The sequence below is a fragment of the Pteropus medius genome, unplaced genomic scaffold (assembly GCF_902729225.1).
Source record: "Pteropus medius unplaced genomic scaffold, Ma_sr-lr_union100, whole genome shotgun sequence".
Classification (NCBI taxonomy): Eukaryota; Metazoa; Chordata; class Mammalia; order Chiroptera; family Pteropodidae; genus Pteropus; species Pteropus medius.
This window is the reverse complement of record NW_024344378.1, coordinates 40,071,246-40,082,111: the sequence shown is the minus strand read 5'-3', so window position 1 is coordinate 40,082,111 and position 10,866 is coordinate 40,071,246. Positions and strand designations below refer to the sequence as shown.

At 34.3% G+C, this 10,866-nt stretch overlaps 1 pseudogene; it reads right to left on the bottom strand.

The window, feature by feature from the left end:
• Positions 1 to 6,816: 6,816 nt before the first annotated feature.
• LOC120610171 (uncharacterized) lies at positions 6,817 to 6,935 on the bottom strand (annotated as a pseudogene).
• Positions 6,936 to 10,866: the final 3,931 nt, after the last annotated feature.

Here is a 10,866-nt window from a genome sequence, read left to right as displayed (position 1 = left end):
AATAATATATAAATTATTGGTGAATAAATTACCAAATAAATTACTCTTTCTTCTGCCTGAAATGCCCTTTCCCACTCTAGACTACCTGGGGAATACCTTTTCATACATTAAATCCAAGTTTAGATATTCCCATTTCTAGTAAGCCTTTTATAAACTCAGTGTAGAAATAATTTGCTTTAGTTTCCTTTGTACCTTGCACATATGTCTATTATTATATTTAACCAATCTATTTTGTTATTTTCTTATTATATTTTGCCTCCTTCATTAGACTATGAGCACCATGAAGTCAGATGCTATCTTTTACATGTTAGCAAGTGCCTCATGATTACAAATACACTTAGCATAGAATTGACACTTAACAAATGTATTAGATGAAGTGATAGATCTAATTTCTAACCCACCGTTCCCCGATGGGCAGGGCCAAGTGTAATAAATTACGATGGTCACACATAATTTATGATGGTCACGATTTGGGAAGGGTACAAGATGTTCCTTCAGACCAAGGAAAACATCTGAAGTCTTATACTGGAGGCAGTGACCATGATCAAAGCCAGGAACAGGATCCCCATTGGGTCCACAGTCAAACTGTCCATGAGAATCATGGGAGCATGGCAGAGCTTGGGCTGAAACTGGCTCTGACCCTTGCAGGCTTTATAACATTAAACAAGTTTCTTAATCTCTCTATTCCTCAGTTTCCTCATCTATAAAAAATGAGAATAATAATAAATAGTACTGTGGTAGTTTTAAAATACATCTGTAATTTACTTAACATTTCTCCCATAATAAGTTAAATCTAATCCCTCTCACCTTGACTGTGGGTCAGCCTTGCTTCTACTGAGTAGAATGTGGCAAAAGTGACCTTGTATGATTATCAAGGCTAATTATAAATGATGATACAGTGAGACAACTTCTCAGCTCTCTCTTTCTCTTAAAACTTGTGTCTAAGAAATCCTGAGCTGTAAAAAGTCTATAAACACTGAATCTGCCATGCTGAAGAAACCAGGTAAAGAGACTACATGGGGATAATTGAAGAGAAACATCTAAAGACTCCCAGCTACCCCAGCCCCACCTATTCAAGTCCTCCCAGCCAGACATATGCATAAGTAAGCTTTCAAATAATTCCCACCCCAGCTTTCAAGCCACCTCGGCTGATACTGAGTAGAGAAAAAGTGGGTTACTCTACTCCACTAAGCTTTGCCCAAATTTCAGATTTGTGGGCAAAACTAAATTTATTATTATTATTATTATTATTATTATTATTATTATTTTAAGCCACTACATTTTGGTACTGCTATAATAAAATCTAAATTATGTGGCTTTGGAGTTAGGTAGAGGAAGAAACTGGAATAACTTGGGGAAACTGTTAGCCACAGCTTGGTGAACCAAAAAGATGTTTATGAGAGCTTAAAAGAAATTATGAAAAATGTTATTGAAAGTGGAGGAAATGAACAATTATTTTGTAGTGATAGGAAATCTAGCAGCATTATTGCCTACAGCAAGGCAGAAAATAGAAAATGTAAATACTAAAGTGGATGATCCAATACAGGAATTCCCTGACTTGTATGTGTGTGTATGTGTGTCTGCGTGTATATGTGCAGCCTATAGTAAAGTGTAAAGGGACAGAGATTAAGTAATGAAATAACTATTAAATATATATAAGGGAGCCAGGACTTTCTGGACTTTAAAATAAAACTTTTTTAGTCTCAGTCCATCATATGGCAAATGATGCTAAAATCAAGAATGGGTTCCTGGAAAAGATCAATTGCAGGGTGTTACAAGGAAATAATATAAAGATGCAACCACGTATGTGACCTCAGAAAAATTATAACTTCAGAAAAATTATAACCTCAGAAAAATTAAGATGGGTGCCTCAAATTGAAAAATTAAAGCCCCTCTAATGATCTTAAGAACATATCTTGTAGATTTTCTTTATTAAACTATAGGGTTTCTAGTAATCTTAAGTATACTCCCTTATTGCTATCTTACAGGAAGCCTGGGGGGACAAGTTTATGTCAATGAGATTTGTGGGTGTGGCTTTTGACCAATAGAGTGAATCCAACAAGATTCATAAGAGGCCCATAAAGTTTTTAAGAGAACAGTATCAATGGAAACACTGTCAATTTGACAGAAACAGGACAGAAACAGTAAAAATGAAGAGACCTACAGACCCCAAAATCAATATAAGCAGAAAGCAGGCAAGAATAGCTGCAAACACTAGCCATTTCTTATGAAAAATGAAAAGTGTGCCCAAGAGTTTTGGACAATCATTCCCAGGTACTATGACTGAGTTCTAATTAAGGAACTGACAACATGAGATAAACAGGATTTTAGACCAGTGACTCCTATATGCCATCCTTTTTTCCTCTTTCTGAACAGGAAGGTCTGTAGCAGTTTTACTATGCCTGCTCCACCAATATCTGTTGAGTGTGACAAGGAAAGATAACTTGTGTCTTGAGGTCACAGGTCTACAGATGGAGAAGAACTGTACTCGAAGTGCTATACTTAAGAATATGATTTGGATGACCTCAGAGATGAGACCTCAAAGTTGAGCCTGAAGCCATAATAGATGAGACTTCTGAGGGATCTTGGGAGGGGATGAGTATATTTTGATGTGGGAAGAATACAAATAATTTGTTGCCAGAGGGCAGAATGTGGTGGTTTTAAGAGTTGTTTATAAATTCTTTGACGTTTCTTCCATAAAAGAATGAAGTATAGTCCTCATCCTTTTGAATATGGACTGGTCTTAGTGACTTGCTTCTAAAAAAATATTAAATACAGCTAAAATGACACTGCAAGACCTCTAAGACTAAGTTAGGAAAGGTAAAACAACTTCTGTCTGTCTCTCTGTCTCTCTGTCTCTCTCGGTCTCTCTCTCTCTCCCTCCTTCTCTCTTCCTATGTCTCTCCCTCCCTCCCTTCCTCCCTCTCTCTCTTTCTCCTCCTCTCTAGAGACAGGTGCCTTGAAGTCTAGCCAATCTGAAGTCACCAGGTTGAAGAGATCCTGTGAACAGATCATGTAAAGATAGAGAGATATGCCTGAGGAATCTCAGCTGATTAGTCCAGGCCTAGATTCGTGAGTGTGAAAAAGCCTTCAGGTTAACTCCAGCCTCAGGCAAATTGACTGCAATGACATGTAAAAACCTAAACAAGAATTTCTTAGCTAAGAAATGTCTAAATTCCTAAACCACAGAAACCATGAGAGATAATAAATAATTTTTGTTGTTTCAAGCCATTAAGTCTTAGGATAATTAATTCAAGTAATTATCTCAGTGGGTTGTTGTGAGGATTAAATCAGGCATAATGCCTGTAACATAGCACTGAATAAATACTAGCTGCTAATATTGGATGTGTTTCTCAGCAAAACTGAGAAGGAAAGAGGACTGAAGATTCAGTAAATCTGAAAGCAATGAGGCATATACAAATTGGTAGTGGTCCGGCTGAATTCCAATGAATGGAATAGTGAGGGAGTGGTGTTTTTTTTACCCATCTGGTGCAGGTGAGTGAGTGGGAGAGATCAGTCCATTTTAGGGAGCCTGGATAGTCATTTCAGGATTCCAATTGGTCATTTATTACAGAGGGTCAGTCCATTAGTCCTTGTTCAGTGGAATAGCAAATGAAACTGATTTTTTAAAAAGAATTATTTTTGCCATTTTCAATTTTTTTTTTTTTTTTGCACTTCCTGCATATGGTAGACATGATTCATGGCTGATTTTAAAGATCTGTGTGTGTGCAGAGCAGCAGGTTAGGTTCCGAATAAGCTATACGCTCAGAGGACTATCACTCTTCTGGCTCTGATATTATCCATGGAATACATTTTTATAAAATGCTTAGGAGCTGGTAAATCTCATGAAAATTGATGGAGCCAGAAGAAAAACACTGTATTGATATTAAAAGAATAAAATTCAATATAAAATCTTAATAAGGTCAATAGATGAATACTACTTTCATTTCAGATTGCTCTAGTAAGAAAGAAGTGAGAAAGAGAAAAAACCTACTGGCAACATAGGAAGTCAAAAAAGAGCAAAATCACATTGATTTAGAGTTCGAAAGGGACAATTAAACTTTGATCTAAGTAAAACATGGGATCCTCACAGGCAAGCACATTAGAAAAAACCACTGATCAAGTAAGTGGGACCAAACACCAGAGCAAGTACCTGAGTTCTCTAGGTAATCTGAATTTCAAAAATAAAAAGATGTTCTCAAGTTCAATGATAATTCAAAGTTATTTTTGAAGTTTTCATACTTGAAGATAATAGACCACTATGACATAAGATGAAACAATTCTTTGAAACACACACTCCTCTCTTCTTTGAAACATACTTTGATAGTGCATTCCTAGAAAAGATGCAATGCAATTGAAAATCATGGAATTGGTAAAGAAATGAGTCACCATTTGATGACTCATTTGATGACCCTGCCTGTGAGGCAGATCACATTAAGCTCTATAAAGATCAAGTTTTTTTCTTCCCATATCTACCTTATCTTTGAGCCTACTCTTCTAATGCACTAGGCAGCAGCATTCAAACTTTTGGTTTTTTATTATTAATAGTAATAATTACATTTTACCTTGTGACCAAGGAAGTATACACATTTAATATATACACACATAAACCCGAAATTAAAGTTTTATGAAACAATACCTACCCTAACCATATGCAATGTTCTCTGTTTATTTTTTTATCTGCTCTATTCAGTTCTATTCTATTTCTTTTCTTTTTAATACTGCTTATGACTCAACAAATGAATTTTGTAACTCACTATGGACAGTTGACTGATACTTTAGATACCACTGCACTAGGAGTATTTCTTGGTCTTTTAGAAGTTAATTTTGTTGCCGCCTATGAATTGCTCAAATTTCCGGTCAATAAATCCATCTGATTTGAGATGTTACCTGTCTGGAGATTTGTTTGGATTTTCATTCATTTATTTGACAATTTTATCATTCTAAGTATGATTTTCTTATATCTAATGCATCAGGCACACAGGAATAAAAAATGTAATGGAAAATAAAACACACTGATATTTTCATAACATTTAAGGTTTAAAAAGATATAAAATTTTAAAGTAACCACAAATATAAAAATCAAAACATTATAATTGCTATAAAAAAATTCAGTGATAAAGAAAAATATAAATAATATGAGAGACTTATTTAGATGAAGTGGTCAAAGAAGGATTTTCTGCAAAGATGATATCTTAACCAAACCCTATGCTACACTATAAATATCTTCCCTTATAATGGGTCTCCTTCTTTTCCATTTCAATGTTGTCTTAACTAGGGCCATGGCTTTCCAGCTAATATTCTGTTTCTCAGCTTCCTTGGCACCTAAGAATAGGCAAGTGACTAAATTCTGGTCAATGAGATATGAGTAGAAGTATTTGTGCCATTTCTGGGTATCTAGGTATTGTTTATTGTTATTATTATTAATTATGATTATTAATATTATTATTGTAAAAACACTTAACGTGAGATCTACCCTCGTAACAAATTTTTAAAGTGCAACAATACAGTTGGATATGCACTCCCTTCATCTTTTTCCCTGGAGAGGCACACGCTAAGACTTGAACCTAAAAATACATCATATGTGAGAATGGCTGAGCTGCCTACCACATTTGGATTATTATTAGTTCACAAACAGGCTCTTGTACACAAGGGGTAAAGAGAGCCTGAAGAATAAGCTGCCCACTCCAGATTGATAAGTGGCAGGAACTTACATAGGAGACTTGTTTTGGGCGGCTGCAAGACAAGTAGATTTCCACACCTGCCCACCAGAATCTTAAAAGTTTACGTACAAACCTTAACTGGATTCAGTCACACATACTGTCCAGATGGTCTCAACACATTGCTCTCTCAAGACTGCATTTTTGAAAATGGCTCCTACAGTGGGAATAGTGGGCAGAGTGCACATTCCGAGGACAGGAGAGGAAACGAGGAATCTCCAAAAGCCCAAGTGCAACTCGTGGGTCAACTGGCAGTCGCACCCTCTTCATGTCCTTCTCTAACAATCACCAATCTATCTTTGGGCTCTCACATAAAAAAGAAATAAAATTCCATATTGTTAAGCCACAGCATCTCAGACTTTCTTTGTTCTGTCCCAAAATAAAATAGTTGAAGAACTCAAAGATGAAAGGAACCGGCCATTTGAAGAATGGGATTATAGGTAGTGGTTTAGGTAGTGAGGTTGTTAAGGGCAGAGGGAATAGTATGTACAAAGCCCCCCAAAAAGAAGAAGTTTATCTAGTAGATGAATGAAAAATGGAACAAGGCGAGACTGGATGAGATGGATGAAAACAAAGCTGACAACAAGAGTGTTTTGAATAGGGATGATAATAATTTTTCAAAGTGGGTTGGAAGAATTCCATGATACCATATATGAAACATATTGAACAGTGCCTGATGTGTATGTATGTGTGTGTGTGTGTGTGTGTGTGTGTGTGTGTATATATATATATATATATATATATATATATATATATATAGAGAGAGAGAGAGAGAGAGAGAGAGAGAGAGAGAGAGATTAGGCACTTGATTCTTACTAGTTCTTTCTCTCCCTTTTCTTTGGTTTACTCTGAATCTCCAAACAATCTATTGTTTCTTCTCTTTTTAAAGACCTAGGAGGGAATTTCTACAGCAGTTCAAACTTTGCCTAAGGACTTATCTCTGGATTTGATTAATTATTTGATTTCCAAAACCACGAAAAATATACAGTTAAGTCTTTGTCCTGGGATTAAGGTTAATATTTTCCCTGATTCTATGTAAAACACAGACCCGTAGAGATGTTATGAATTTTATTTGCACTATTTTTTTTTTCTTTTACACCTTCAGCACCTGGTCTTCCTAAGTAGTCTCCCATCCAAGTACTAACCAAGCCCGACCCTACTTAGCTTCCGAGATCAGACAAGATCAGATGTGTTCAGGGTGTCATGGTCATAGACTTTTATTTGCACTAATTTCTTAAGTAGTCAGATCTTTGCTTTACTGACTAGGACAATTAATGTCAACGTTCATTTTTGTTTTATTGTTATGAAGTAAAATTAGTTCTACTCCAGTCAGCTCACACCACAAACAATATAATCCAATTTACTTTCACTTTCAAAGCTTATTTCAGCTGTCTTTTATTCTAAACCTGTCAGTAAATCAACTTTAATATTTAATACTTTAATATCTGCAAGCGAAAGGTTCTACTTTTATGTTAATGTCAATGTGCCCAGCTTGTATAGATCTTTAAAATGATTTGCAGCACATCATACTGGCATACACAGATAAAAAAAATTTTAATAATAAATAAAATAAAATCTGTTTTTATTGATAGAAATTTCCAGCTGTTTTCTCAAAAACTATCAAATGTAATGAAAGGGGTATGAAAGATTTAAATAAAAGATGGCCTAATTAGCTGGATACGTTTGAAATTATACGATCAGGTTTGTAGACAGGAGGCAAAACAGGCTGTTATTTTCCACTAGGATGAAATTCTAGGAAAACTGTCATTTATCTTCTATTATAGTTGGCAGGGGTTGTATAAGAACTTCAGAGCTCTAATTTATTAGCATTCTAAAAAGATACTTTCACATTTTCTGTTAATGTACTAATGAAAATCTATAGTGAACACATTTAGATGCACCAATAAATTCTTTGGAGAGATGACAAAACTGTTTAGGCAATGTGGATGGACCTTGATCCTTAACTTTAAATAATGAACATTATTCCACTAAACTTAAAGAAAAAAAAATACAACACTCACTTCTCTCTGACAAACCACTCAACTGAGCTATCCACTCTAAAGGTCTAACACAGCTCATAAACTCTATGGATAAGTACAGGAAGAAAAGCAGGATATAGCATTTTGGATGACTAGACCATCGATTAAGCCTCAAATTTAAACTTGCCACCTGAAAAAAAAAATACAGTCTATTTAATTCTTCTCCAAAGTAATAGCAAAGATATTTTTATGGAAATAACTACTAATAGTAGTATTGTGCCACCTGGAACCTTCCGGAAATGAATCATTCTATATAATTAAGATTTCCTGATAAGCTTATATTTAACACATTTGATTTTGAACTTTATGTTTTTTCTTAAATAAAATTCATAGACCAGAATTTACTCTTCACTGATGATTCTAGGTCATCATTTTGAGAACCATCCTACCCTGTTATGATACAGATATTCTCAAAGGCTATTGAGCTTGACCCATAATAAATAACACTGGATGGCCCCAAGTTTCGTAATTTTGAGTCATGGTATACTGTGATTTCTTTGTGTTCCTTTGTTTGCTTTGCTACTTTGTTTGGTCCTGCTTCACTGCTTTCAGAAAGACAATTCAATGTGGTTTTGGAGTTCTGCAAAACACATTTTGAATATTCGTTCCGTGCCTTACAGCAATAGGATTGCAAACAACTTCCTTACCTTTGTAGGTTTAAATTTTCTTATATAAAAACAGCATACCAAAAAAAATAAATAAATAAATAAAAATTGCATACTATACCATTAATATGAAAAAAATGAGATAAATACTTAGAGCAGTTCTTGCTCTACAATTTATTTTCTTATTTTTATGTGCAGCTTCCATTTAGAACTTTTTAGTAATATGAGGTAGGCAAGGCTATCTCCCTGAATATTGCTGTAATTTCAGCAAAGACAGAAAAAAAAGTGTTTTACTTGGTCAAAGTAGTCTAGCTACATATAAAACTTAATTTTAATTTAATCTCTGAAATACAAGAGAAATTTAAAACCTTTCTTAAAGTCATACTGCTAATGGGAGAATCTACAGGCACCAGGTTTTTCTCATGATTTAATTTCCAAACTTTTCATTTACGTCATTCTTAATTCATAGCCTCAGCATATATCAGGTTGTACAGGAAAGCCTGTATTTAGGGCTTACATCTTGTTTCCACTCTTGATGAGCCAAGGTCGAGGAATTAAATAGATACAAGATTAATTACTGAAGTAAAGCTGGTATCTTCAGAGTCAGGCTTCCATCCTTCCAACTGAGGCAGATTTTTAAAACTGAGTCCATAGAACTGAGTTCTAGTCCTGGTTCTGACATTCAGTCTCAAGGTGACCTAGGGATGGTTGATGAATTTCTCTGTACTTCAATTTCCTCATCAGTTATAAATAACAGTTGAATTAGATAGATAAGGGGTCATTTCCAACTCTGGATTCTTTAATTTTCCTGTAATGATCCACATGCTAGAGTTGTTTAAGTGCTCATACCAATTTCCTTAATGCCTAGCTTAATCTCCGTCACCCAGTGAATTTTGACAATTGAACATTAACATTTCATTCAGCACGTCTTTGTATATAATGTCTTCACATTATAGTTGGAAAGAAAATGTAGAGGACAGCATCATACTATTGGTCTTGTCATTTACACTGAAAAAGTTGTGGATGTGATCATGTGTTACAAAGTGCCTTTGGATACCTGGAGAAGCTTAATATCTGAAACAACCAAAATCTAAATCAACTCCATTCGTAAAGCAATAATTAACTCTTAATTTAGCACTTGGTGTAACTCTGGAATATTCACATATTGTGATTAATAAAAGATGTGATTGGTATGTTTCATTTGATGATTATCAAGTATGCTTAGCAGCACCAGTGTTCATGACTTTTATTTTTTAAAGATAGGAGTACTTGAGCAGCAATATTTATTATATTTGAAAATGAAGACCCACACACATAGCTATAATTTGATGGGTTTGTGTCTATCAGGGACATGATCAACAACCGTTTTAAATAGGTTCTCCTTAAAAGAAATCTAAGTCACAAAATAAAAGACAATATATTTGACATTTGGCTCTAACTAAGTAGAAAAGTAATAAAGATTATGTAAAAACAATATGTTCAAAAACTTTAAAGAAATTCCATTAAACATGAATTTATATGTTTATCTGCATTGCCATCTGTTTGAAAATATAGGTTATAGAACATTGTCACTATATTTCTTCTTTCTCTAGAAGTTATACTTTTATAATTTTAATAGGGGTCATTAGATAAGGCCCACTTTGTCTTTCTTGGACAATTAATTTGATTCTTTTTATGTAGTTTTTGTGTTTGGCCATTTTGCTTGCTATTAGACGATACCTAATTTATAGAAGAAAGCTTTTTGGAGTTGTTTTGGAATATATATATATGATCAATGTAAGAAAAGTTTTTTTTTATTAAACTTAAGAATCCAATAATTGGAATCCAGTTTTCAAAATATTGCTTCATTTAACATAAACATAAATTAGGAGGCATAGGTCAAAATGCCTTGCCTTACCTGGACTTGAATGCCACTCGTACCACTTATGAGTTGATTTACAGAAGGCATGTTACTCATATTTCACATGTCTTGGTTTACTTTTCTGTAAAATGGGGATAATAATAGCACTTATCTCAGGATTGTAGAGGGGATTGAACACAAAAACGTGTATAGCAAGAAAAGAAAAGTACCCTGCATAGTGCTAACTAAATGTCAATTATTGCAGTTGTTGTTGTTGTTGTTGTTGTTGTTGTTGTTGTTGAGGGCCATTTGTTTGTATAAACTGGATCTCTAGATAAAATAAGCAATACAGCATAATGGGTAAGTGTATATTGTTTTCATCTAAATTTCTTGGGTTCAAATATTACCTTGGCCACTTACTAGCTGTGTGAAGTTGGTGAAGATTATTAACAACTCTTTATATTTCAGTTTCCCATCAGCCAAATGTGTATGATAATAATAGTACTTACTTTCTGGTGCTATTGTAAGGATCAAATAAGTTTGTATTCGGTATATAGTAAACTTTCAGTAGAGTAGCATTAGCTATTATAATTATTAGTTAGTATAATCAAAGCACATCAATATTTATCTCTGAACTTTGTGGATTTTACTAGACAGTTTTG